The 25,606-nt window shown below is 32.4% G+C and overlaps 1 protein-coding gene across 7 annotated transcripts in view; it reads left to right on the top strand.

Moving 5' to 3' along the window:
- The window catches only part of LOC125053654, a 67,789-nt gene that overhangs the window by 15,077 nt on the left and 27,106 nt on the right, over positions 1 to 25,606 (top strand). The window contains exon 1 of one of the 7 annotated variants that reach the window (XM_047655124.1): positions 2,562 to 2,702. The exons of the other annotated variants lie outside the window; for them this stretch is intronic. The gene's annotated coding sequence lies outside the window, so the exon portion shown is untranslated. Of the gene's footprint in view, positions 1 to 2,561; positions 2,703 to 25,606 lie in introns of those variants that run through there. 7 annotated transcript variants of the gene reach the window in all.

The raw sequence follows: 25,606 nt of genomic DNA on the forward strand, positions 1-25,606 counted from the left end.
ATGTTATAATATATGCGTATCAAACGTAGCAACACATTAATGGAACATGGCGGAGATATAACACAGATGTTACTCCAAATTATTATTATTAAATTGTCAACACACTTTAAAACATTTTCTATAGACGAGATAGAATTCCAGCAAAACCGAGATACTTTACGCAAGGCTTTTGAATTTTAGTAAATTCCAGCTCCTGGGATTCAGTTTTAAGTAAAGCCAGACTGGCTCCAAGACAATGGTCGCAATGAGTTTTATTAAAATTCGATGGGAATATTAATACTAACTTCGCGGCAATAGATGGCGTTAATGACAACATTTCAATAGACAAATTATAATATCAAATAGCCTAGCGGTCTTATTAAGTGGCAGCTAGGTGAGGGGTACCGGGTTCGATTCCCGGTTCGAGGGCAAGTTTTAATTTAATTTAAATTTGTTCTCGGCCTTAGGGTTGTGCGGTACCGGGCGAGTGCCTAAACCGTACATGGAGGACATGATCGAATTTCTAAGGCAAAAAGCACGAATGATAAAAATCTCATACTTGACGCTGGCTAATGCACAAACCGTGCCAGAGCCAAAAAAAAAATCAAATATGTATATAGTTATCTGTCAAGTGTCAACTGTCAACTATTGCCGCCAAGCTACTACTGAAAGCACTTTGATTATATCCGTGAAATTTCTTAAGTTTATTGCCCTTCCGAAGTATCTATACGTATGCTTTCGAATATAACGCTATTAGAACGTATGGCCAACGGATGACGAATCGCTCGTGATTGTTTTCTAAGTCATGTCCTACTGATGACAGCTATGGTCATTATTATTCAACGTAGCACGAAGTAAAGAGGTCAACCGTCTTCGATTTCCAGCTCAAACAATTCAGAGCATGCGGTAACATATACTTATTGTTAACGTTCATTATATGTATTTACCTATGTACTGCAGTTTAACGTGTAACGTTAGTTTAATGTAAATAAGAGCAAAGGCAATTAAAGTTGGTAGTATCAAAGATTTATTTAAGGTTTCTTTATTCGTTTTTGGTAAAACTTTGGTGGATATAAGCATAATTGAACATATTGTTTATTTCAAGACAGCAGTGGAATTGTTTAATAAAATACATAACATGATTAGTTCGCGTTAAAGAAATTATTATTTTAAAGTTAAGTTAAAAGTATAGGGGTTTACGCAGACACTTCGTTCGTGTGGTCTCCATATAAGTCTAAACATTAAGAACTTAAAAAAAAAAAAATTACAGATATTTTTTTTTAAATAAACGTATAAAGTATGAATAATAGTTTATTTCATGTAACTTTCGGATTGTTCGTTATGGTCACTGTTTACTTTATCGATTTAGTTAAAAATAATGTACATATGAAACATTAGTATTGTATTCACGGCATTACAATCGTTGTATTCTAGACTGTAATAAGTATGTCGAAAGGAAAACAGCAAATTTTCACTTATTTTGGGAAACAAAGCGTGGTCTGTTGAACGTGATACGCCTAGCTAATTGGTAAAAGTACTTGTGAAACAATGAAAAACAAATAACAAATAGAAATTCACTAAATGACCGATTTAGAACAGAACGATTGTTGTTTTTGTTACCGTCATCTATCCTCTTAATATTATGTAACTAGAAAGTTTTTATATTTTTACTATCGACATATCTGTAAATCTATAGGTAGGTAAGTGTAATCAATAGGATATTATATATCTCTATTTATAAGGAGGATATCAATAAGCAATGATATATTAAAAATATAACTAATAATTATGATAAATAGATGACAAACAATAAATTTTTATTTTATAACATTTTTGAGAGAGCCTCGTCACCATTATTCGTGTGATATAGTTATACCAAAACCTCTCAAAAACTCTTTTTCGTTTGATTAAAGTAAAACAATAAATTATCACGAATAAAAACTTTTTAATAAACGAAAATATCAAGTTATTGAATATATTATTGACTTGTATAGACCTCATGAATCTTTATGAATCATTGATTACAAGTTTTTTAAAGACGATGACCTACGGAAACCGTTAAAAGCCGTCATATTCAAATTAAATTTAAACGTTTTTATTGTAGCCCTTCAAGCACCTATATCTACGTAGAACCTCCGCCTTGAGGCTCTATCTTTTTCACTCCTCAGGAATTCAAATTACCTTTATCGGAACGTATATATACAGGTAAAACCAGTATTATAGTGAAAAGGTGCGGAGCTGTTGTGTGTCTTACATATTTATTGAAAGAGAAGACACTTTCAATTAGCTGCATTATAGACTTACCTCGTGTACTGGTGATGACGTATTTGCTATCTCATCTTAACGTAAATGGTAGTGTATAATGCTATCACTTTTTCTCCTCCCACACTGGTGTCCTACATAGCTGTGTGCGTGTAGCACGTTGGTACGCCACTACTACATCAGTATTCAGTCGACAACGAACGGTCGTTTGCGTTCATGAAGCAATATTTAATTCTGTAAATAATTCTATATTCTAATTTGTCTGTAATTTAATTAAAATCATAACACTCAAAATAATTATAAACGTTAATTAATAAAATTTTATAATAATAATAATTATTGATATTAAATAAAAAAAGTAACAAAAGGTTCGTGTTTTGTGTAAAGTGTATTGTGATTCGGAGGTGTTGCAGGATTACATTGAGGCGATCTAACAGAGGATTTGATGCCAGTGAATAAAGGTACGAGAAACCGGATATTATACTAGAGCTAGACACGACTAGTTTTACACTTAACTATAAGTATACATTTATCATAAAACTCAGAACTTTGGATAATAATAATCATCTATAATTATTCTAAGCTTACGGTTATTATATTTGAGATAATGGAGGCGGTAGATTACCTTAATTTTGCATGCAACACGCAGGGTTGATTGACTTTGGGTGGTAAAATGTTTGGGGGCACGCCACTATGTCGAATAAAGATCAACAGGTGTTTTAAAAACTTGTAGGTGTTTGAGGTGTACATCTGTATTTTCTTAACTAATTAGCATGACTATTAAGATGCAATTGTAAGATTGTATACTGGGTAATACAACCGAAACCCACGCTGTCCCATGTCCAAACGCTGCCGACAGAATCTTGCAAAGACAAACAGGACAAAGTTATATTTATTTTTGTAAATAATGGCTATTTTCCCATAGTTTTATGTAATTCTTGTAAAATACTTGAATAGGAAGGGAAACTAAACACAACTTCATGTTCAATAATTAAAAAAAATCCATAATAATGACTAAATTTTTAAGAATGTTCAACAAGTTATTAGAACACAATTAAAAAGCAATTGGAAATCGTCATTACCGTTGTGACTTTATAGATAATGTTTCCGATGTAGTAATTTTTATAGCGGTCTCTAAATGCGTCGTAATACCTACCCTGAAGTTTCTCAGCTGTATAAGTACAATAAATGTCAATAATCAGGAAAAATATAAGGATTAAATATGGCAAATACACTTTTGACGTCGGTTAAAAGTTTCTTAGATCTTTAGCCTATATAACGGTAAAAGCAAATTTTTTATGCTTCAACAATATTGCTTGATACCTACATAACGCATACTTTTATCCTCTCAGAAGTCTAAGTCAGTACCTTTGATGAAAAAGTCTACCTACAAATCAATAAAATTGTATTATATAATACCAATACGTGAGTCATTAGACTAGCTAAAGATTTAGATCCTGATTTCTCAGTTCCTATACAATGTGTCATCGACATTGCGGAATTTTGTACTCGAAAAACAGGTAGTCGAACTTCGAACCTTTTTGTATGGAATTTTTTGTCTGTGGTGGACGATGAATGACGAAAGCCGCCTCAGGCACTTGTTGCATTGTACCCATGTCTTTTGTTTCCTATTCAGACTTTAATCTTCCTGGAAAGTTTTGTCTATGATTCTAGAGCGGGCAGCTTAGCTTGAGAGACAAGAGATAGATAACACATAAGTAACATGTTTCAAGAGGTAAAGAGGAAATAGGGAACTGGTTTTGTATGAAACCGTTGGATTGGTGTTATAAAGATTATATTACCCTTTGTTTATGTACATACCTGTACGTTTGCTTTGTTAGCAAGTTCTACTTATTTTGTAATCCTATTATTTAAGTTTTTTCGTCGTACAAGTTACAAAATTCGAAATAAGTTTACGTTTGCCTGCGGGTCAAATTAGCATTACGTTTAATCTTTTCAGTAGAAGCAGAATTTACTCAGTTCTTTTTAGACTAATGTACTAAGACTAAGCTACAATCTTTGCAATATTACCTACGATCCAAGACCACGTTCCGTACCATGTAATGTTCGCAATAATAATTGTGCAGTCTTTATGAGTCTCTCGTGTTTATGTCGGTACGGTATAGAAACTAATACTTAATCCTCGTATATTGTTTAGTATATTGTTACTATGTTGGGCTTCATCTAGCCGTAACTGATAAAACCTATAAATACTCCTTAACCCCTTCGGACCTACATTAAATATTGACGATATAAAAATTATTTTTTATGTTTTATTGGCTCATTAGAGAATAAAGAACATATTTTGTTAAAAAAATATAATTTTCCTATTATAGTTTTTTAGAAAATTTTATGTCCACTGAAATGGACGTCAGGTTCTTAGTGTTGTTTCTTAATGATGTGTACCCGGATTTATAGTACTAAATTAATATTAAATTTAGTACAGAACGTTACTAATGTTGTCTTTTACGTGTATTAAATATAATCATTTAAATTAGTTTATAAATAAAGCGTCAGCATAAATAATTTAAACGTGTTTCAAACCGTTATCAAGTTTTTTATTTAGAATGTTACTCTTTTATCTCAATGGATAGGTTATTGAATAAAAAAAAACTATGTATCAAGGAATTTTTTTTGTTACTAACACACTTAACATAAATTTAATCAAGATTTTTGGTGAAAAATACGGAAACAATTTCAGTCACTAGTGAAGCAGAGATGTATCCGCATTTGAGGCAATAAACATGTGTTTTGCCCTTGCATTCTTTTTTACATCTAGTAGCTTCCTTTTTGTATCGTATTCCCATTTTGGCCCCATTTCAACTTTACGTCGTCAAGTTTGTGTAGATGTTGGAATGCTTGTGGGGCTGCTTCTTCCTAAAGATGGACGACCTCTTTTTCTGTTGTTTAGTGGCTGTCCCATTTTTAACAGCGAATCTGCTGCACTGCCGAGTAAATCCAGAATATCTTTCTCAGGTATCTTACAGATGGAACCGTCTGCCTGATATTCCAACCAACTGTTAGATAGTGATAAATCGATGGCATAGAATATCATACGAAGCGTCCATTTTTTCGATCGAATAAAGATACAGTACAGACTTATTAGATGATCTGTTTTATCTACTCCTCTCATGAATTATTATATAATTTTACTAGCTCAGGGCGTGGTACTGGTATATACTACTATAATAATAAAATATCCAAGGACTTTATTCCATCTTCGAGCATCGTCTTGCTCTCCAACACCAACCAAATTGGATGCTAAGATGACACTTTTATTATCCATCCACTTCAGGACCACCACATCTTTCGAACTATTAGTTACCTGGTAAGAAAATCCTAGGTGCTTTTTTGCTCCTTCTTTATCTGGTATAACAGGGGGTTTTCCAAACCTGTTAATCTGATTGTCCCTCCAGCATAAATGTGTCTTTCTCTAAAGTCTTGCAACAAATTGGAAAAGTAATTGTCATAGAATTAATAACTTCCAGGGCTAATTATTCGCTTTGCCAGTGCATTAACATATGAAGCAGAAGCTTGATGCTGATTTCTTCTTCATCTCACAAAGGTTCGTTGGGGAGGACGATATTACTACCTTCACGAGGCGGCCATTTTGAAGTATTCTGTAAAATTTCATCATCACTTTCTTCGTCGATATCAGATAAAGTCCCATTTTCAAGTATGTTGAGCAAATTGTCAACGTCTCCTTGTCGGGATAAGTCAAAACCTGAAAAATAATAACAAAGTAGGTAAAAATAGTATGTTTTATTCAAACTTATCTCAATAAAGGTTTATGCTCAAATTTATCGATCGGAACCTGTTGTCCATTACAATGGACATGGCAATAAGTACAGATTTTACATAGTAAGACACAAAGATTCATAATTATTATCATGTCTGCATGTAAAATAAACACTATTCATTGAGAAAAAAAATAATTCAACTTTATACATAGCAGCTATGTTCAATAAAATTAAACCAAAAATATACTTACGTGCTGGTCGGCTGTCTATGGGTGAGATCTATAGTGCGCACTTGGACTTTGCTCAGACTTTACTTACGAAAAACACTAAGGTTAAACTATGATTTAGTATATTTATAGACATTTTAACGGTGAGATTTAGCTAAGCTCAAGCTAAGACAGAAATTGATGTTTCATTTCATGCAATACCTTCTTTATTATCCTTTAAAAAAGTAAAGAATGGTTTTAGTTAAGTCTGAGCAAAGTCTAAGTGCGCTCTATAGATCTCACCCTATGACTGTTCACTACACTTGATTAGTTATTTCCACTTAACCACATCACATTTCTTAAACGTTGTTTATAATATTAGATTCTAAGTACTTCTCGGATTTCTAGCATTAATTTATAATCGACCTTTGATAAGACCCAACAATACAACGAGTGTTTTATGAGCATGTCCACTCACATGGACGCCAGGACCGAAGGGGTTAATATAATTAAAAGTATACAATGTGTTGATGTAATATAAGCTATAAAGGTCGATTACAGATATACCTACATGTTATGATATTAGTTATAATCCTTTTATGTGTTTCTATTTATGATATTTCTTAAGCGATAAAAAAACCTTTTACATACCTATCCCTAACTAAATCTAATTAAATACACTAATATTAATCTCATTATTTAACAGTATTATTATAGAAATAAATTAATTTTACGATTCAAAATATAGCGAAAACAACTGCCTTCTTTCGTCATTTTCGCCAGCAGTGGCCCCACCACTGACCGTGGTGACCCTTTCCCTATATATAATATTAAATATTTAAATACGACATTTGCGCATCTAATGAAAGTACCCACAAATTTGGCGGGAATTGTAACTCCTTATAAACCGCCTGAGAGAGGTATCCTCTCTTGCTCTTTACATATATTTTAATTCCAATACTCACTATCTAACTTTAATTAAATATGAATAAAGGTATATAACATTGCAACAAATAAATGTTACCACAAGTAATTACAATACTAGTAAACAAAAATGTAACCAAATGTAGGCTCGTTAAGTAGCACACTCACCTGTCGGTTTTTCATCACAAACAGGTTTTTGTACTACGAAATTGTGTTCCACGTACTAGTGATGCAAAGGCAATGTGTTTGACATTTTACTAAAACGTGAAAGGATTTATGGAATGCGAGATCGCTCAGGTATATCTTCTAATAAAATTCTTATTAATGTTCGTTATACTCCTCCGAAACGGCTCGACCGATTCTTATGAAATTTTTATGCATGTTCAGTAAGTCTGAGAATCGGTTACTAGATTAGATAATAGAAAATTTTACAGAAAAACCTAAAAAGTTTTCATTCATAGCAAAATAGGTAGCATAGCAAAATGTTCCATGTTGGTATGTAGCTGGTAGGCTAAGTAAAATCACATTAAGGAGAAACGAAGTACGAAGGGGCAGCAAGTCATATCTAAACATGGAAATATTTCAATGTATTTTATATATATACAGTATTTAGAACATCATTAACCTAAATAGTTATAGTAATAATATTTTTTTTTACTGTAATTAGCGCCTGGGCACTTGAAACCCAAGCCCAAGTGTTTCTACGTTGTGTTGGAAATAAATATAAATTATATGTTTACTATATATGTAGTTCCTATAGACAATCAGTAATCATACTATACTACTACTACTACATCATACATCCATCTTCTCCTAGATAATGTTGAATTAATGGGGACGTACTAAATTCACTTTGAAAAAATGATATCTCATTCATTAGCTGTGCTTGCGATTTACACCCGCGTTGATTCGGTCGCAGTGATATTAGACTTTCTTATTTAATGAACTATTCAAGCGAAAAATACTTTTGGAGATCGAACCCGTTGTGTCTGAGACTAGTGCATAATAAAAGGCTTTTAATTACGAAACGAAATTATTGGTAAGTATTGCCGTATCTGTCATATTCTTAATACTATATTTTACTTTGGGAAATGTGTTGTGCTGTGTTTGTTAACGTAAAATTGTAAAAACCGTTAGATTGTAATTTATCGGTTATCGGTATTCGGTAGATTGTACTACACTAACTTAGTTATCATTCAAACTTCTTTGGTCAATTACAGATTAATTTTACTTCCCAACAATTTCATATAACTACCGAATAATAATACGTTAATTTGTAAGCAGTTCGTTGAGGTTCACAATCTTTCGACAGTTTACAATCTCGCGAGATAGATTACAATCTAACGGTTTTTACAATTTTACGGTGACATGTTTATTGGGATCGGCACACCTGTTCTAGAATTTAGAGCCTATCCTATCTCTAAAGTACAGTTACTCTGTTTACCCTCACAGGTTTGTTTGAAGACAAACATGGGCGTGTTTGTTAAAGTGTGGAACTTTGAGGTCGTCAAAGTAAATTAAATGTTCTATTTTTGAATTAAAATTTTCCCTTTTAGAAGCGGAAAATAGTAAGGGTCTGTTTCACAATGTAAGAATAAGTTCTAAATAAGTTCCAAATTAGCTATTTATTACTTATTGGTAGGATAAACACTATAGTTGCATTTCACGACTGTCAGATAGCGCTATTCGTCACATAAAGTCCATCATAAGTTGAGTCCGATGAAGTGTCCAATAGCACAATTTATCTTCCAAATAATTTATGTGTTGCATAGCTATTTGGTACTTTATCCATACATTGTGAAACAGACCCTAAGACTAGTTTGGAGTACTTAGTAATACTTGACAGATCAAACTATGTACATATACAACCTGGTTTGTTGATTACGTTTGGTAACGTTACAAGTTGTCACGAAAAGTGTAAAAGCGACGTATGTAGTAATTAATTCATAAACATTGCGTACTTATATTTTACCATAATACATTAAGGGTCTGTTTCACAATGTATGGATAAATTACCAATATGCAACACATAGATTATTTGGAAGATAAATTGTGCTATTTGACACTTCATCGGACTCATAACTCAAGATGGATTTTATGTGAGGAATAGCGCTATCTGACAGTCGTGAAACGCAACAATAGTGTTTATCCTACCAATAAGTAATAAATATCTAATTTGGAACTTATGTAGAACTTATCCGTACATTGTGAAACAAACCCTAATTCTAGTATTTTCTCTAGTAAATTTGGCAATAGTAAAAATGATCAAGACTACAAAATGACTGTTTACTTTCATGGCAGTTAAACGGTGGCACAGTGAAAAAAACCTCATTGTTGGAGGAAAAATGTTTTTAAATCATTCACATAGTTAAGGCTTAATAAAGCTGTTGACGTGAAGGATCGTAATTTTGTTGGAGAGATTAAAAATTCCTGTGTAAACGGCGAATTAATGTCTAGCGGAAATTTCTCTATAGGAGAATGAACCCTTAGATAAGAGAATAAAGGTAAAATTTGCATGTACAAAATGCTTCAGAATTTTCGCGCTAATTAAAAATCTTAGTACTGAAAACTGATGTTTTTATAGTAGTCCAATATTGAAATTACAGTTCGAAACTTTTGAATGCTAATCACTTGTAGGATTTTACACTTAAATCATTTTATATTTTTCATACTCTGATGAAATTGGTCTATGCCTATCAGACGCCGGTGATTTTTGTTTTGTCCCAGTTCAAACGATTTTATCTTTTTATCATTTTCATAAACATGAAAAAAACAGGCGCTATAACGCTTTCTAGTCTATGCTTGTCTTTGTTAGTCTGTGGTTGACAGATGCCATCTATGTCCAAGACATGTCAGTTAAAGAGAGTGGGTGTTTAAAGCACATAGAAAGTCCATTGGTGCATAGCCAAGAACGACATCAGAGTATTATAACAGATATAATCTTCTGTATTCCCGTGATCCACTAAGCGTTGTGTCAAGGACGCAATTGCAAGCATCATATAACCTGCAATGCGCCGATTTCTTGGCAACCCAATCCTTGTTTAAAATGTGCGCATTCCGTTGATTACGTAAATGTTGGTCAATTGGATAAATTGATTTGCTAACTAGCTCAATGCGATTAAGATAACCTAAAAAGGTATCTCATTTAATCTAGGTTAAGCATTTTTACGCGTTTATTTGTTATTTCACACTATTATAGCAATTCATAAATTCGACATAGGTTTGGCGGCATATTTAATTAAAGGTTTTTAAGAAGACCCAATTCCCACAATTTTTGTATTAAGTATTTAGGCTCATTAAACAGTCCCAAGGTTCCTCCGTTTTGTATCACAAGTATTTATTTATATGACTCATAAACATTACTAAACTATTAACTATACATCCATAATTTGAATAAAGTAAATAATACGTTTAGATAAAATATTAAACGTCAGTGTAAAGTTTAATTTTACATTTAATATTTTCTGGAACATTTAATAATTAAAGTATATATTAAACAATTTAATTTTTAATTAAAGTTATATAAATTCAAATCTTTTGGCTTCTAACATATCTTAACGTAGGACAAGGGGAAAACGGTCGGTCTCATCTGATGTTAGGTGAATAAACGTGACAAAACAATCTTTAATAATAAAAAAAAAAATGTATGTAGGTAATATCCGAAGTACGGATCTAGGCTAGTTAACTGTGTATTTTGTTAAATTACTTGTGCTTTTGTAAAACAGCTTTTGTTTTTTCTTTAGCGAAGTTCAAAGCCACAATAAAATTCATTTAAGTTTCACTTTCGCACCTATGTCTAAATAATGGAAGAGTATATTATTACTTACACTTACGTACATTGCCGTATGCGTACTTAGCAAAATTCTTTATTATACCCGAAAGAAGCAATGAAGATATGTATATCATCTTTGTTACTGTCGTTCTATACGCTGGACAGTAATGATATTAATTACCATAATTACAGTAGTTTTAGGTGCAAATTATTATATCGTGGGAATGGAAAGTCATTGTAGTATGAAGACTATATTATGTTGCATGCTAATTTAGGAAATGGCATAATAGTATAATTCTTTAGGTTAGTTATTGTGTCAAAAGAATATTTACTTAGCTGACGTAAAGACCAAAATTTAGCGTAGTATGGATTTCCTATTAGACCAGTGCAGATAGCCTTTAAAATAAATAAAAAGTGAAAAAAATTACAGTAGGATGAAACCCATTAGAAAAGGAGGGGAATATGATCAAAATGAAAGGAAAAATAAATTACGGTCGATCTGAGGTCGGGAAGGGTAGGGGGGGGAGTTTTAAGGGTAAAAAACGGTTTATCTCGATTTCCGGCATAACTAAAAGTCCTATCGAAGAAAGTTAAATAGCAAAGTTGTAGGTAATAAAAAGATCTAAAACTTTTGTATTCACACATTTTTCACATAACCTCAAAACTTATGTGAAAAATTCAAAAAACCATGTTTTTGGTTTTTAATTTTTATCTTTAACAAAAATAAATTTTTTTTAACGAAATTTGGTGAAAACTTACCTTTCTATGTCCCAAATACGCTGTAATTTATTTGATTAAAAATATTTATTTGTTCACCTTATTTTGAATTAATATCGAAAAAACACCCTAATTTTCAATCGAAAATTCTGACGTCAAAATTTCAGCTTTTTTCAAAAAGTTGGTGTGCTTTCAGTTCATTGAAATCTCTACTTTCCTATGGTAAAAAAAAATATATATATTACCATAGTAAATCTTCTCAGAAAACGCAAAAAATCGTATGCAGTAACGCCCAGACCCGTCATCCCCTTCCCTACTTCTCTATGAAATACGAAAATTTTAGCCCATCTAAAGGCTAAATTTTTTTTTAGGTCACTCAGGTATATATAAGTTATCTTAAAATAGTAATAAATAGGCATCTGATTATAATTTAAAGAAGATTCATAGAGAAGTAGGGAAGGGGATGACAGGTCTGGGCGTTACTGCATACGATTTTTTGCGTTTTCTGAGAAGATTTACTATGGTAATATATATACATTTTTTTACCATAGGAAAGAAGAGATTTCAATGAACTGAAAGCACACCAACTTTTTGAAAAAAACTGAAATTTTGACGTCAGAATTTTCGATTGAAAATTAGGGTGTTTTTTCGATATTAATTCAAAATAAGGTGAACAAATAAATATTTTTAATCAAATAAATTACAGCGTATTTGGGACATAGAAAGGTAAGTTTTCACCAAATTTCGTTAAAAAAAAATTATTTTTGTTAAAGATAAAAATTAAAAACCAAAAACTTGTTTTTTTGAATTTTTCACATAAATTTTGAGGTTATGTGAAAAATGTGTGAATACAAAAGTTTTAGATCTTTTTATTACCTACAACTTTGCCATTTAACTTTCTTCGATAGGACTTTTAGTTTTGCCGGAAATCGAGATAAACCGTTTTTTACCCTTAAAACTCCCCCCCCTACCCCTTCCCGACCTCAGATCGACCGTAATTTATTTTTCCTTTCATTTTGATCATATTCCCCTCCTTTTCTAATGGGTTTTATCCTACTGTAATTTTTTTTGGTTTCAAAAATTATCGGCACTGGTCTATATGGTGAAATCTTGTAAATAAAAATCTTAATATATATAAATTACGTGTCACGTTGTTTGTCCGCTATGGACTCCTAAACTAACCGATATCAATCAAATTTGCACACCGTGTGTAGTTTGATCCAACTTAAAAGATAGGATAGCTTACATCTCAATTTGGGTATAAATTTTTATTTAAATATTATTTTATTGCAAAATATTTGTTTATTATTAGATTTCTAACAGATGACGCTGTGTTGAAAGTAACAACGTTTCACATAGGCTACAATTTAATGGCATAACCACCGAAAAAGCATGATGGTCCCCATGACTGGTGTTCTCCTACCGTTTCCCTTGAATAGTTTGCTTCTATGTAATAATATAACAATAACCTTAGCCAGAGCAACGCTTGGCCGGTCTGCTAGTAATAATATATGTAATAATAAAAAGCCCGTTTGTTTCCAATCTTTACTAATGTTGATTATACAGTTTAGATTTGTTTTAAACATTATTTTTCTGTTGTAACGATATCCTCACTTCCTACAGTAGGTACCATTGATCGGAACACACTTACTTACGGGTAAAGCCTCCAGCGTTTTCCAAATATCTCTTTCTTAGGGCGCCCTCTTCTCCTTCTTCCCCTTCGTCCCCTTCGTCCTTTCCATTTAGTTTCCACATTTTATCTGTGCATCTTGCTATAATCCCCGTCCATTGCCTAGGGGGTATATATATAGGTATATAGGTATGTAGTTATATAAAAATACTATTTGCAAGTCTTTAAGTCCTTAATCATAAACGATCGGTTTACTTGGTCTTATATCTTATATATATCTTAAATATCTTAAATATCTTATATATCTTATATATCTTATATATCTTATATATCTTATATATATCTTATATATCTTATATATCTTATATATCTTATATATCTTATATATCTTATATATCTTATATATCTTATATATCTTATATATCTTATATATCTTATATATCTTATATATCTTATATATCTTATATATCTTGCATATCTTAAGCAACACTGAGATGTTTTAAAATGACGAATCTATTCATCATTAACTCTTACCATTAAAAAATATGTTAAACAATTCAAAGATACTTCGTCAATATAATTTTATTTTTATATATCTTGCATGTGTGTCATGTTTCAATAAATAAATAAATCATGTATTTTGCACGTAGGCACGAATTCAAATCTGAGAAGATGTAGCAAAAACATCCCTACCCTTTGTGGTAAACGGGATTTTCATTTCCCTAGCTATTGCAACAAGAAAAAACAGCATTCTCGACGGCTTAGTTCCAACATTGAAATTGCGCTTCTCGGAATTGAAGGATGTAATTTCTTTCATTAATTTTTCAATTTGTGAAAAGCAAAACATTGTTTTACCTTTACTGCGGGAACTATTTGGCACCTGCATTGTGCCAAGGCTATTTTTATCGAGTTTACACTTTCAAATATAAGTTTAATCTTTATGACATAAATCTTGGTTTTTGACAGATAATTAAAGGCAGATATTTCGAAAGTGTTTTAAATAGAATGCATGACGCATTCTATATATATTTATACGCAATGGACATAAATAAAAACTGCATTCATACTACTCTCGTAAAACCGTTAATAAGACTTGTTCTATTATAATTTATTATCATTTGTTATAAAGCAAAATCCAAAGACAATTCATAAGCTTTATGCAATACATACCAGTGTGTTCGAGCTCACCACACACATCCTGACTCAAGATAATTTTATCGTCAGTGTAAACTTGCAATCAAATTATCTTTTTAAACAACAAAAACAAAATGTGCCGACTCAAGGTTGTTGGCATGTGTCACAAGTAAAATAAACTTCTTAAATTGCTCCTTTGTTTTAATTTATTCACATTTTATTGCACAATATGATCAGTGTTGCCTTAGTAATTTCAGCGTGCGACTATTATCCCAGGCTGTGCACCAATTTACTGTCTATACGCATTTATCACTCGCTTACGGTTAAGGATACATCATGTAAAGAAACCGGGATGCCTTAGACCCTAAAGGTGCCATCCATAAAGTACGTCACACGAATTTTAGGACTTTTGAACCCCTCCCCCCGTCCTTGTCACAGGTTGTCACATTTTTATAAACCCCCCCCCCCTCTTGATGTAACGTCACACATTGTTTAAATTTATGTATGTATTTAAAAATAATCGTTGTAATAACAACTTTAAACAATTCGCATAAGGTTGATTTTGCAATAATAAATGCTTGTAACTTATAGAAAGAGACAGAAATAGTGTTTCGGGACACTTTCGAGTGTTACTTTTATTCGAGACTGTGCATCTTGGGTTTTTTGTATATCAATGGTTTTAGTATTTAAAATTTTAACATGTGACGTCACAAAAGTATTGACCCCCCCATGCCCCTTGTCACACGATGTCACACTTCGGTGATACCCTCTCTCCCCATTAAAGTGTGACGTACTTTATGGATGGCCCCAAAAGTCAATCGTGTGTCACAGGCTAATCACTTATTTGCCTATTAGAATCTGATCACGTAATACAGAAATCTGAAGCTCCAGGTTAGGTTAGGTTTAAACTGAAAAGATTCTAGATAGATTTTATTGTACAACTAGCAGACCGGCCAAGCGTTGCTGTGGCTAAGGTTTTAGTTATATTACATAGTAGCAAACTATTCAAGGGTAGGAGAACACCAGTCATGGGGACCACCATGTTTTTTGGGTCATGCCATTAAATTGTAGCTTATGTGAAACGTTGGTACTTTCAACACAGCGCCATCTGTTAGAATTGTGACTATCAAATAATAAACAAATATTTTGCAATAAAATAATATTGCGGGTATAAATTGAGATGTAAGCTATCCTATCTTTTAAGTTGGATCAAACAGCACACGGTGTGCAAATTTGATTAAAATCGGTTCGGTAGTTTAGGAGACCATAGCGGACAAACAACGTGACACGTAATTTATATTATATTAAGATATGAAAACGATAAATGTGAAATGTCAGTAGTAATTTTCGTTTGTAGTAGTTTGTAATTACTTAGGCCATGTAGTAATGTTCACTCAGTGCAGTCGGTGAGAGCTGTACGTTGACAATTAGTTTCAGTGGAGCACGCGTGTCGTGAAATTATGATCTAGGCTCTGATACACAGAAAGCCGATTCGTGCCATGCTCGTGGACAATCGGTTCACCGCTTAGCTTATCGTGCGGATTTATCTACGGAGGTCGGAGAATGTCATCGACTTTAATTTCTCACACATACTTTCGTCTTTGTAAATGTGTATTCAGAAACACATTTCTTCGTCTACTGTTTTGACGGAATATAGAGTCAAGTAACTAAATTTAACAGAAGCTTAAAGATTTTAAACTATCTATTAACTAATTTAGTTGATACCAACTCCGGGGAAACAAATACAGATAATACAACTTTTTCTACAGCTGTGATACTTTTTGACATTCAACACCTTTTGTATTCAGTCACCGTGACCACGCACGCTGTAAAGCAAGCGAAACGTCGGTTAAATTTAAAATTATGAAAAATAATTGTAAATACATAACTTCAATCCGGTAAAAAATTGTTTTATTATCAAATGTGTGAAAGTTATGTCAATAAAAGACAATACTATACGTAACATATAATTTATACTTTTTCCTCTTTGAAATGTATCTTCAGAAACACATTCTACTGTTTTGACGGACTTCACAGCGAAGTAAATGTAAAATTCAACATGTTTGTGTTAGCGTACGAAATGTTTGGAGTAGTAGAAAAAAATACCTAGACAAAATAAGTAAATTTAATAATAATATAATTTATCGGAATTAAAATAGATGAACATAAATATCTTCCGCCCGCATCCAGCTTTCTGAAACTACTTTCCGGCCTAATAAATTATTTCATTAGTTCCGATCTTTGCCGACAAATATATCCAAACCAATTGCGGTTGCCGTTAGGGATTTCTAAATATACATAAACCTTCCAATAGATATCAACGATTAACATAGGCTGTTTTATACTTAAAAAACTACAGCCTACTATTATTTTTAAATACAAGATAAACTAAATATGTATATTTAAGTAATGGTGCCACTCGGCAATGAAATTTAATGCAAAATTAGTAACTACTGATAAAGATATTGGGTGGTTACATTCAGCCTTACCTCTGATTGGAAGTATGGTGAATATAATTTTAATGCTTAAGTTAGTTAATTTACTCTAAACGCACCAATTTAAGTTTGGCTTGTTGTACATTAGAATATTCCAAAATGCAAAGAGTTAAAGAATCGTTAATTAACGTGCTAGCGTGCAAAGAACAATCACACATGCGTGAGATTAGGTATCTTGTATAACATTTATTGTTTAAATTATGCAATCAACACAAATTATATGACAACTGACTATTTAAAAGGATTTATTGTTTCACTATTTAAATGAACCACCAGTTTAACTATCACAATTTCAAAAATTCTTAGTTTGATTTGAACTTTTTGTGGCTTTTACATATTTACACACGCATGGATTGAATGTTAAATGTCAAATTTAATATAATATAGTGATATATCGCAAAATAAGCTCACGGTCGGGGCAGGTAGTTCAATATAGCATTGTAAAGAAAACGTTTCAAGAAAAATAATAACTATTTCTTATCGCTACTATTGTGATCATCATTGCATTTAATTGTCAATTAAATTTCAATTCTTATTAGTAACGCGAAACTGAACACAATATAGTGTATAGCGAACACGTCTAAATTACGTGCTTAATCATAATTCTTGCATATCATATTATTACTGAACACTTTATATAATAAATAGGAATGGAAAAAAAACTTTATTTTACGATGATAGACTATTTTTTTTAATTTTAAATTTTAGTTTTGTAATTGTAGAAGTCTACATTGTCATGTTTTTTTTTGTTAATTTACTTTAGCCTTAGTATTTATTTTTCTTTACTAGTTGCCCAGAAGAGATCGCTTGTTAGCGATAAGGCCTCCCGTTGTTTCCTTATAAAAAATAAGTATAAAGTTACATAAAGCGTTTCCAGGGTTATTTTCAGTGGCGCATGCGCCTCTCTGTGAATTCTTAGGTGTTCAGACTAGGAGTCTTTAACCGTTGCAACGTCAACAAAACATAATTACATAAGCCTTGATGATAAAAAAAAGCATTAATATATTGACAATATTATTGAAACACTTGGAAATCTTTATATTATAACTAGTAGACTCGGTCAAGCGTTGCTGTGGCTAAGGTTTTTGTTACAGATGTTAAATAGTATCTTATGTGAAACGTTGGTACTTTCAACACAGCGCGGCGCCATCTGTTAGAATTGTGATTTGTGACTGTCAAATAATAACAGACAAATAATTAGCAATAAATTAAAATTGCGACTATAATTTGAGATTTAAACTATCCTATCTCTCAAGTTGGATCCAACTGCACATGGTGTGCAAATTTGATTGATATCGGTTCGGTAGTTTAGGAGTCCATTGAGGACAAACAATGTGACACGAGATTTATATATATTAAGATATAGATGATGTCATAAACATGTTGAAAATATGCATAAACCTACGCATTGCTCAATATTGAATATTTTATTGTGACTATAAAAAATTATTACTCATAGTATATAATATATGTTACATGTAAATTACAAAGCAGCTTTACATATCTGAAAAGGAATACATTATTCATACTGTTTTTTAAATCCTAAAATTTATGTTAAATGCTTTCGGTGTCCATGTAGAGGCAAAAAAAGGGTGCGTGTACTTATGTACGCGCGTAAGAAGTTATAATTCTTTGGCATTATTAAAAATAGTTTTTGATTGCATGCAAATAATTAATTACAATTAAATAATCAAAGACTGGAAAACGAGTCATTATAGTCAATAAAGTTCAGTTTACATTTGAAACATTTAATAAATAAATATGTATTATTATTCGAATGTGGGCAACTTCATTCTGTTAATTTTGTGTCACGGTGCGCGCGCATCGTAAGTCGTAACTTTTTCATACTTCTTCATCAATTTTTCATAACGCGCCTAAAGAAGTATAACTTCAAAAATAAATTTTACACTGTAAACTTCATCATATAATTATACAAATTTCATTAATACTCCCATTCTCATTATACCAATATGTAAGATATTTCAGATATTACTGAAATTAATACATGGTATGTAGGCTTCGGTAATGAAAGCTATTGTTCACTTTTAATCAGTGTATCCATGCATATTTGCATACCAGGTGCTCGGTATTAATTCAGACTATACATTTTAATGAGTCTACTTCCATTTAATGCAAATTTTACTTATCTTCACGGTACAGTGTACGTTAAGACTCCAACCTCCTTATAAATACTGAAACTATCTACGAAATTATTCTAGACTTTCATCACATAAATATAAGCGCTTTAAAACGGTTTGGTTGTGTCTAGTGTCCTGGCTTTAATTCTGCTTTTAGTTGACAATATCAATATGAAATTGGTAGCAACGTTTAAGTCGGCCATGCTTATGGCTCAAAGGGTTAGAATAAAACGAAACACGTTAGAATGGCGTGTTTCGTTTGACTGTGATTGGTCAGCGATAGAGATTTAAAACTCAAACTCAAACTCAAAATATCTTTATTCATGTAGGTAAAAAAGTACACTTATGAATTGTTAGTAAAAGTTAAATTAATTGTAAATTTACATTTACTACCAGTTCGCAAGTCAAGGGCCGACAATTTAGCACCGACAACCCTCGAATCACATGCGCGATTCGATCATTCTACCGTTTGACAATTGACAATAGTTCCGATTTAAATTCCCGCTTAGGTCTTAGCTATTGTATTGAGCTGTAGTATATTGTTGTTACTATTTCCGCGAGACATATTTCATCAAAAATGTGTATTTTTTTATCCGCTATTACAGTTACTCCGATGTTCTGATGAATCAGTCATTACGGGATTACGGTTTAAGTTTTTTCTTTTTCATAAATCATGAATTTTCTATTTATTGTGTCTGGCCCTATCTGCAAATGAATAAAAACAGATTAAGTTTTTTTATTTTTAAGCAAGGGTGAATATATATATTATATCAATAATGTACTATGACCGTATACTAGTGTTTATGCTTTATAAAATGTACTTGTCAAATCACCGTTATCATACAGAATAATGATATTATTCAATGAAGCGAAAAATGTTAATGTAAACCGAGTACGGTCAAAGAAAATAAAATTTGAAAAGCTTTGAAATTGTTTTAATTGCTATTTTAGTTTCGTTGGTGTTGGTTGCGTGCAAAGTTTAAAAAACGTTGGTATTTTAGAAATATTTTCCTCCTGGCACTATTGTATTATCAGACTGAAAAACATTCAGTTACCAAAATAATGTATACGTATGTATATTATAACAAAATAAATGTCTTTTTTGCTATTTTCCAACATTTTATTGGTTTTGGTATTTCTCAACACTCCGAAAATATTCGATATCAAAGGAAGATAAAATATACTTACATATACTACTAACTAATACTGCAATAGTTGGTGTAAAAACAAAACGCGGCAAATTTTTCCTCTCTCTCACGATTAGTAACGGATATAAAAACCCACAAAACGTTGCATTTTGTCAAGTGCCATGGTCTACTGATTATGTACAGACAGTACTATTACATGGCGAAATCCCTGCACCTTTTATTTATTTATATTTCACACAACTTGTAACTTTAGATTTTATAATTTTTGACATATCATTTAACACTAAGTTTTTAACAATAGATAAAATGATTTAAATGACTATAGTTGACACTGGCAATAGTTTTTGGAATTACCGCATAAGCATCAATTAACGCATATATCATAATTTTACAATCAATTGTTTTGATTAAACAACCAAATAAATAATAATACATTGGTGAAGGTAAACAAACGTCAGCTGTCACTTTAATAACACCTATCAACCTGTGATTACAATTGTTTAAATAATTCTTCTTAAAAAATAAAATAATGAATTTGTTACATTATCTAAAGGTGGGAACTGACCAAAGTTACGAGGTGTAATGTAACACGTTACACAGCGAGCATTCGTGCAGTCAGTACGTCGTGTTACGGGGAAACCAGCAGAAAAAGCGAGCAACGAGCCACTCGTTGCTCGCTTTGAGTGCTCCACCCGCCGGTCGGTTTTTCAGCGAATCCTTTGACTGTTACGCGGTTCAGTCAGTACGCGTCGCACGTCGTGAGTGATCATGATTATGATTTTATATAAATTGTGTCTTTTTTAAGTACTTTTGGTCCAATTAAATTCAACAGTTCTTCAAAATCGAGACATGCATACAAAGGTCTTTAATATTAACCGAAAGATTACTGTCCAGTAATGATTCGGTTTTTTAATATTGCAATCAATAACAAACCACCTCATACGCCTGTGTTTTTAAATAAGTTTGATGTCCAGTAACATTTTTTCTTCTTCTTCTTCTTAATTTGGATGAAACAATAATTAAATAGAATGAAAGATATCAACACGTCCTCGCTGTTGGCCATCTCGTGAACACTGGCGGCGAAAGCGGAGCACAGAGTTTTGACGAGAATGTTACGCCGATTTTAGAACACAGCGTAACCTGCTCGATGCGTAAAGCTGCGTACAAATTAAGCGCGGCAAACCATCGAACATTGGCGCGCGCGGCGGCCGCGCTCTATGTAGACGGGATCGCCGCGCGCGGCGACTCGAAACTTGCCGCGCTCGAACGTGCCGCGGGTCGATCCGCTCGATGTCGGTTTTTGAGACCGCATCAAAGGAGCTTCAGTCGTTGGCTCGCGCGCAGTTGGGACGGTTATAGTTTTGGTGATTTGGCTCGCGCGGCGAATACGTAAAAAAGGGTGCGTACATATACAGTTGTACATATATAAAGTTGGATTTAAATATTGATGACAAAGCTATAACTTATAAAGTAACTAATATAACAATTATATATTAATTACATACAAAAAAATGGGTGCGTGTACTTATGTACGCGCGTAAGAAGTTATACTTCTCTGGCATTATTAAAAATAGTTTTTGATTGCATGCAAATAACTAATTACATACAATTAAATAATCAAAGACTGGAAAAGGAGTCATTATAGTCAATAAAGTTCAGTTTACATTTGAAAAATTAAATAAATAAATATTTATTTTTTTTACAAATAAGATGGTGAATCACAATGAAAGCGGCAGCCGCCCGACCACGCGCGTCCATACTCGCAGGTTTACAAGAGTGAACTGGTCTGACTATCCGCCGCGGTCTGTTCGTGATGGATCGCCTGCCGCGCGCGGCAGTCACGTCCAACTAACTTTATATCTACATATTGGTTCGCGCGGCAAATGAAGGTCAACTCTGGTCGAACATTGGCTCGCGCGGCTGCCGCGCTTAATTTATACGCAACTTAACACGCTCGATGTGAATGCTACATTACACCTCGTAACTTTGGTCAGTTCCCACCTTAACTCGAATACTTTACATCAATCATGGTCAGGCAGAGACTGTCACAGTTAACAGATAATATGTATTTGATATTATGATTAAAGTTTAATTGAAATGTTGCTAAATTAACGCCATCTATTGCATGAAATTTGCACTATTCTGCACAATTTAAAAAAAAAAATGACACGTTGTGTCCCTTTCTTTAATATTGGTGTATCTTATGTAGGATATGTGTTGTACTTGTGTACAAAAATACAATATACATGTTGTTACGCAAAATATTGATATTTGCTGATAGTACTTAAATTCTTATCAGATCGATGCTATTGAAAGGGTGAAAGGTATTGTTTTTCTATAGACAACTTTATTATAGACAATTCGTTTCGCAATATCGGCCACAGAGAAACTATGGTTTCTTTTAAGTTTAATTAAGTTGTGATCACCTTGGTGAAATTGGATTAAGTTTGGATTTTTTTCAATTATTGCGTGTGCTGTTCTAAAGTACAGAAGTTAAATAAACTTAGTTCTAATTAAAAAAATGAGATCAACTCAGTTTGTATTTTTATTCTATATTAACGAGATAAACCGATAAGTATATTTGGCACATTTTCCTGGTTAATTAGCTAAATATAATTAATTAATAAATGTGTGAAATGTAGAGAATCGTATGAACTACAATATAAGTTACAAAATGGCTGGGCACGGTTCGAATTTGTTCGAAGTTTTTTATTTAGACTCCCAGTAACTCAAGAGTTACATATATATATCTATATATATAAAAGAAAGTCGTGTTTGTTACAACACTTATAACTCGAGAACGGCTGGACCGATTGCCATGGTTTTTGATTTGTTGGATTTGTTTCCGTCCCGAATAACAGAATAAGCAATAAAATATCGGATAAGTTATCGAATAACAATAAATTAATTAATTAATTTGACGAATGCAAAAACCATATGGTGCCATCTGTTGACAAAACTACGCATCATTTTACGTCGAATTCGTGTCAGTTCAAGAAATTCCGATCTTGAGGTGAATGAGGAGATGCATAACCATGCTTTGATCCTGATCAAAAGATGTTGGATATCAGAAAGTGTTTAACATGCAGTATCGCCATATTGACGCTAGAGAGAAGATGCCTAATGTGTAAAACTGCCATTCTTCTTTCGCAATGGCAAGCAATAAAACATTTCTGTATTTGCAAAAAAGTTGTATTAATGTGATACTTAACATTAATGAAATCCTAAAATAAGTTAAATTAAAGTAACAACGATATTATAAGGTTGTAGGGCGGAATGAAGTTAGCCAGGTCAGCTAGTATATATATATAATAACATTCCTGTCTGGAATGTTATTTACATATTTTTTTTCTAATTCGACTGGGCATCGAGTTAACAGCTATCTCTTTGTCTGCCCGGTAGGTATCCTAACACTGCCCTCTGGCAACATTAATGATAAAATTAATTTCAATAACAATTTGTTCAAGTCAAAATAACCGGATACGCTAAGTGTCATTGCTCTCAATTCTAAATATTTCTTAATGTTCCAAGTTTTTTACCTATGTTCAATATGATTTGACCCAAATGTTTTTTTCATATCTTGAATAAAATTCTACCGTCGTAATTTTTACAGTATGACGCTTAAAAAAAACTATTAAATATAAGTAAGTACACATCACAAATATTACTTAAAATTTGTGCATATAATTTTTTTTTAAATAACACGAACCTTTTATCGTTCTAGTATTCTCTATTGATAAAACTTAATTCAGTCTTAGTTCATGAATATTCTAATTTTTAACGATAGTATGAAGTGTTTTAGATTTTAGATCATTGAAGCTATTAATAAGCAAAGGAGCTATGAAAATATCTCCATGTCTGAAAGTCAATTATTTTAAAAAGTATAACATTAATATAACCTTGTTTTATACGAAAAGAACATCTGGTTTTTCGGTAATTCTTTTTATAGAAAAATTCACGAGTTTTTGCGTATGACAACTAAATACATAGGTCAATTTCAATGATCGAATACCGCGTTCTTCTATTTTTTTAGTAGGTAGTCAACGTGTGTAGCAAGTGGGAAACGATAGTTACGTATCCCGTTTGGGAATTTCTTATGTACTGTAGAAAGGAGCACAGCGCAAGGACGACAGCGTATACGCAGGTTGTTAACCTCGAAGTAAGAATGCGCGGGAGCCTGGCTGATCGCGGTATGAGAGGCATGACCGCTCGACATTCGACCTCCACATATCTTAAAATGGCAAAAATACCACACTAATTTCCCCTAAATGCTTTTAAAATCGCCACAGAAAACAAAGGCTCCCATAAACTTTTTTAAAACATACCTCACAAAACAAGATAACCTACAATTAAAGTGAAAAATGATGTAGTTTTATTTATTACGTATTTTTACAGCTTACTTAACAAAAAAAACAGTTAAGCTTAAAATATAGCCAGCAAGAATACACAATATATAGAAAAAGATTTTAAATATTTGAGAAACTGACAAAAACACAAGAATTGATATAATTAATTGCCGTTCAATATGGATGCATTTCTCGTGATTACTTGGAATGAGCTCGTTGCAAGTATGCTTTTGGTTGATTCCTTTAAAGCTAATCCAGGAAGATCTTAAGAAATTGCGGTTTCACATTAATATGCACATATAAAAACTGTTTAGTTGGGACCCACTTCATCTATCGATTCCCAAGCCTTAAAAACCAGTTACTGAACGCGTTTGACAGCTTATACAAATGAAATAGTAATGCGTTTTTATAAGGACACTTGATATACGCCGTAAGCAAATACTGGCTACATGCCTACATAGTACCTGAGTTTTTACATTACTGGTACATCAAGGATGGCCTTCTTAGAATTACTACGATTTACCGTAACCTATAAAGGTTAGTAAAATACAATCGCTAGTTGCAGTTGTGTTTATTTTGGGACTAGCTAATTTAATATCTGGATTTAACAGAAACGTAGGTATATATACATTACGTAAAGGTATCGGTTATGACAAAAACAAATGCCTGCAGCCTTTTTTTTTGTATTAATAATACCTATTCCTTCAATTGTCCAGGGACTTTTTCTATCTCTAAACTTCCCATCACACGTCTCGCGAAATACGCCCCGGCTACATCGGTAATATTTTTGTTTACAATATTCATGGGCGAGCCTGCCTTTACTGCTATAGGCTACATATTTTCTGTATTAATAATAATAAATTAATTGTCAATTATTTTACTAAAAAATTGCGCTCCAAAGATAAATACATTTTTGCAGAGCAATGTAAAACATTCTTAGCCGTATTTTCAACATTTGAGCGAGAAAAACAAATAATTTTTTTTAAGAAAAGGTATATTTTTAAACCCTAACGAATTATATTTTTCGTATACGTTAAAAGAGGTTCTAATTAAGAATAGTAATTGATTCACACTATTAATTGATCGTTTATTAACAATGCTAACAATATAGTACC

Source organism: Pieris napi, chromosome 11, assembly GCF_905475465.1.
Source record: "Pieris napi chromosome 11, ilPieNapi1.2, whole genome shotgun sequence".
Classification (NCBI taxonomy): Eukaryota; Metazoa; Arthropoda; class Insecta; order Lepidoptera; family Pieridae; genus Pieris; species Pieris napi.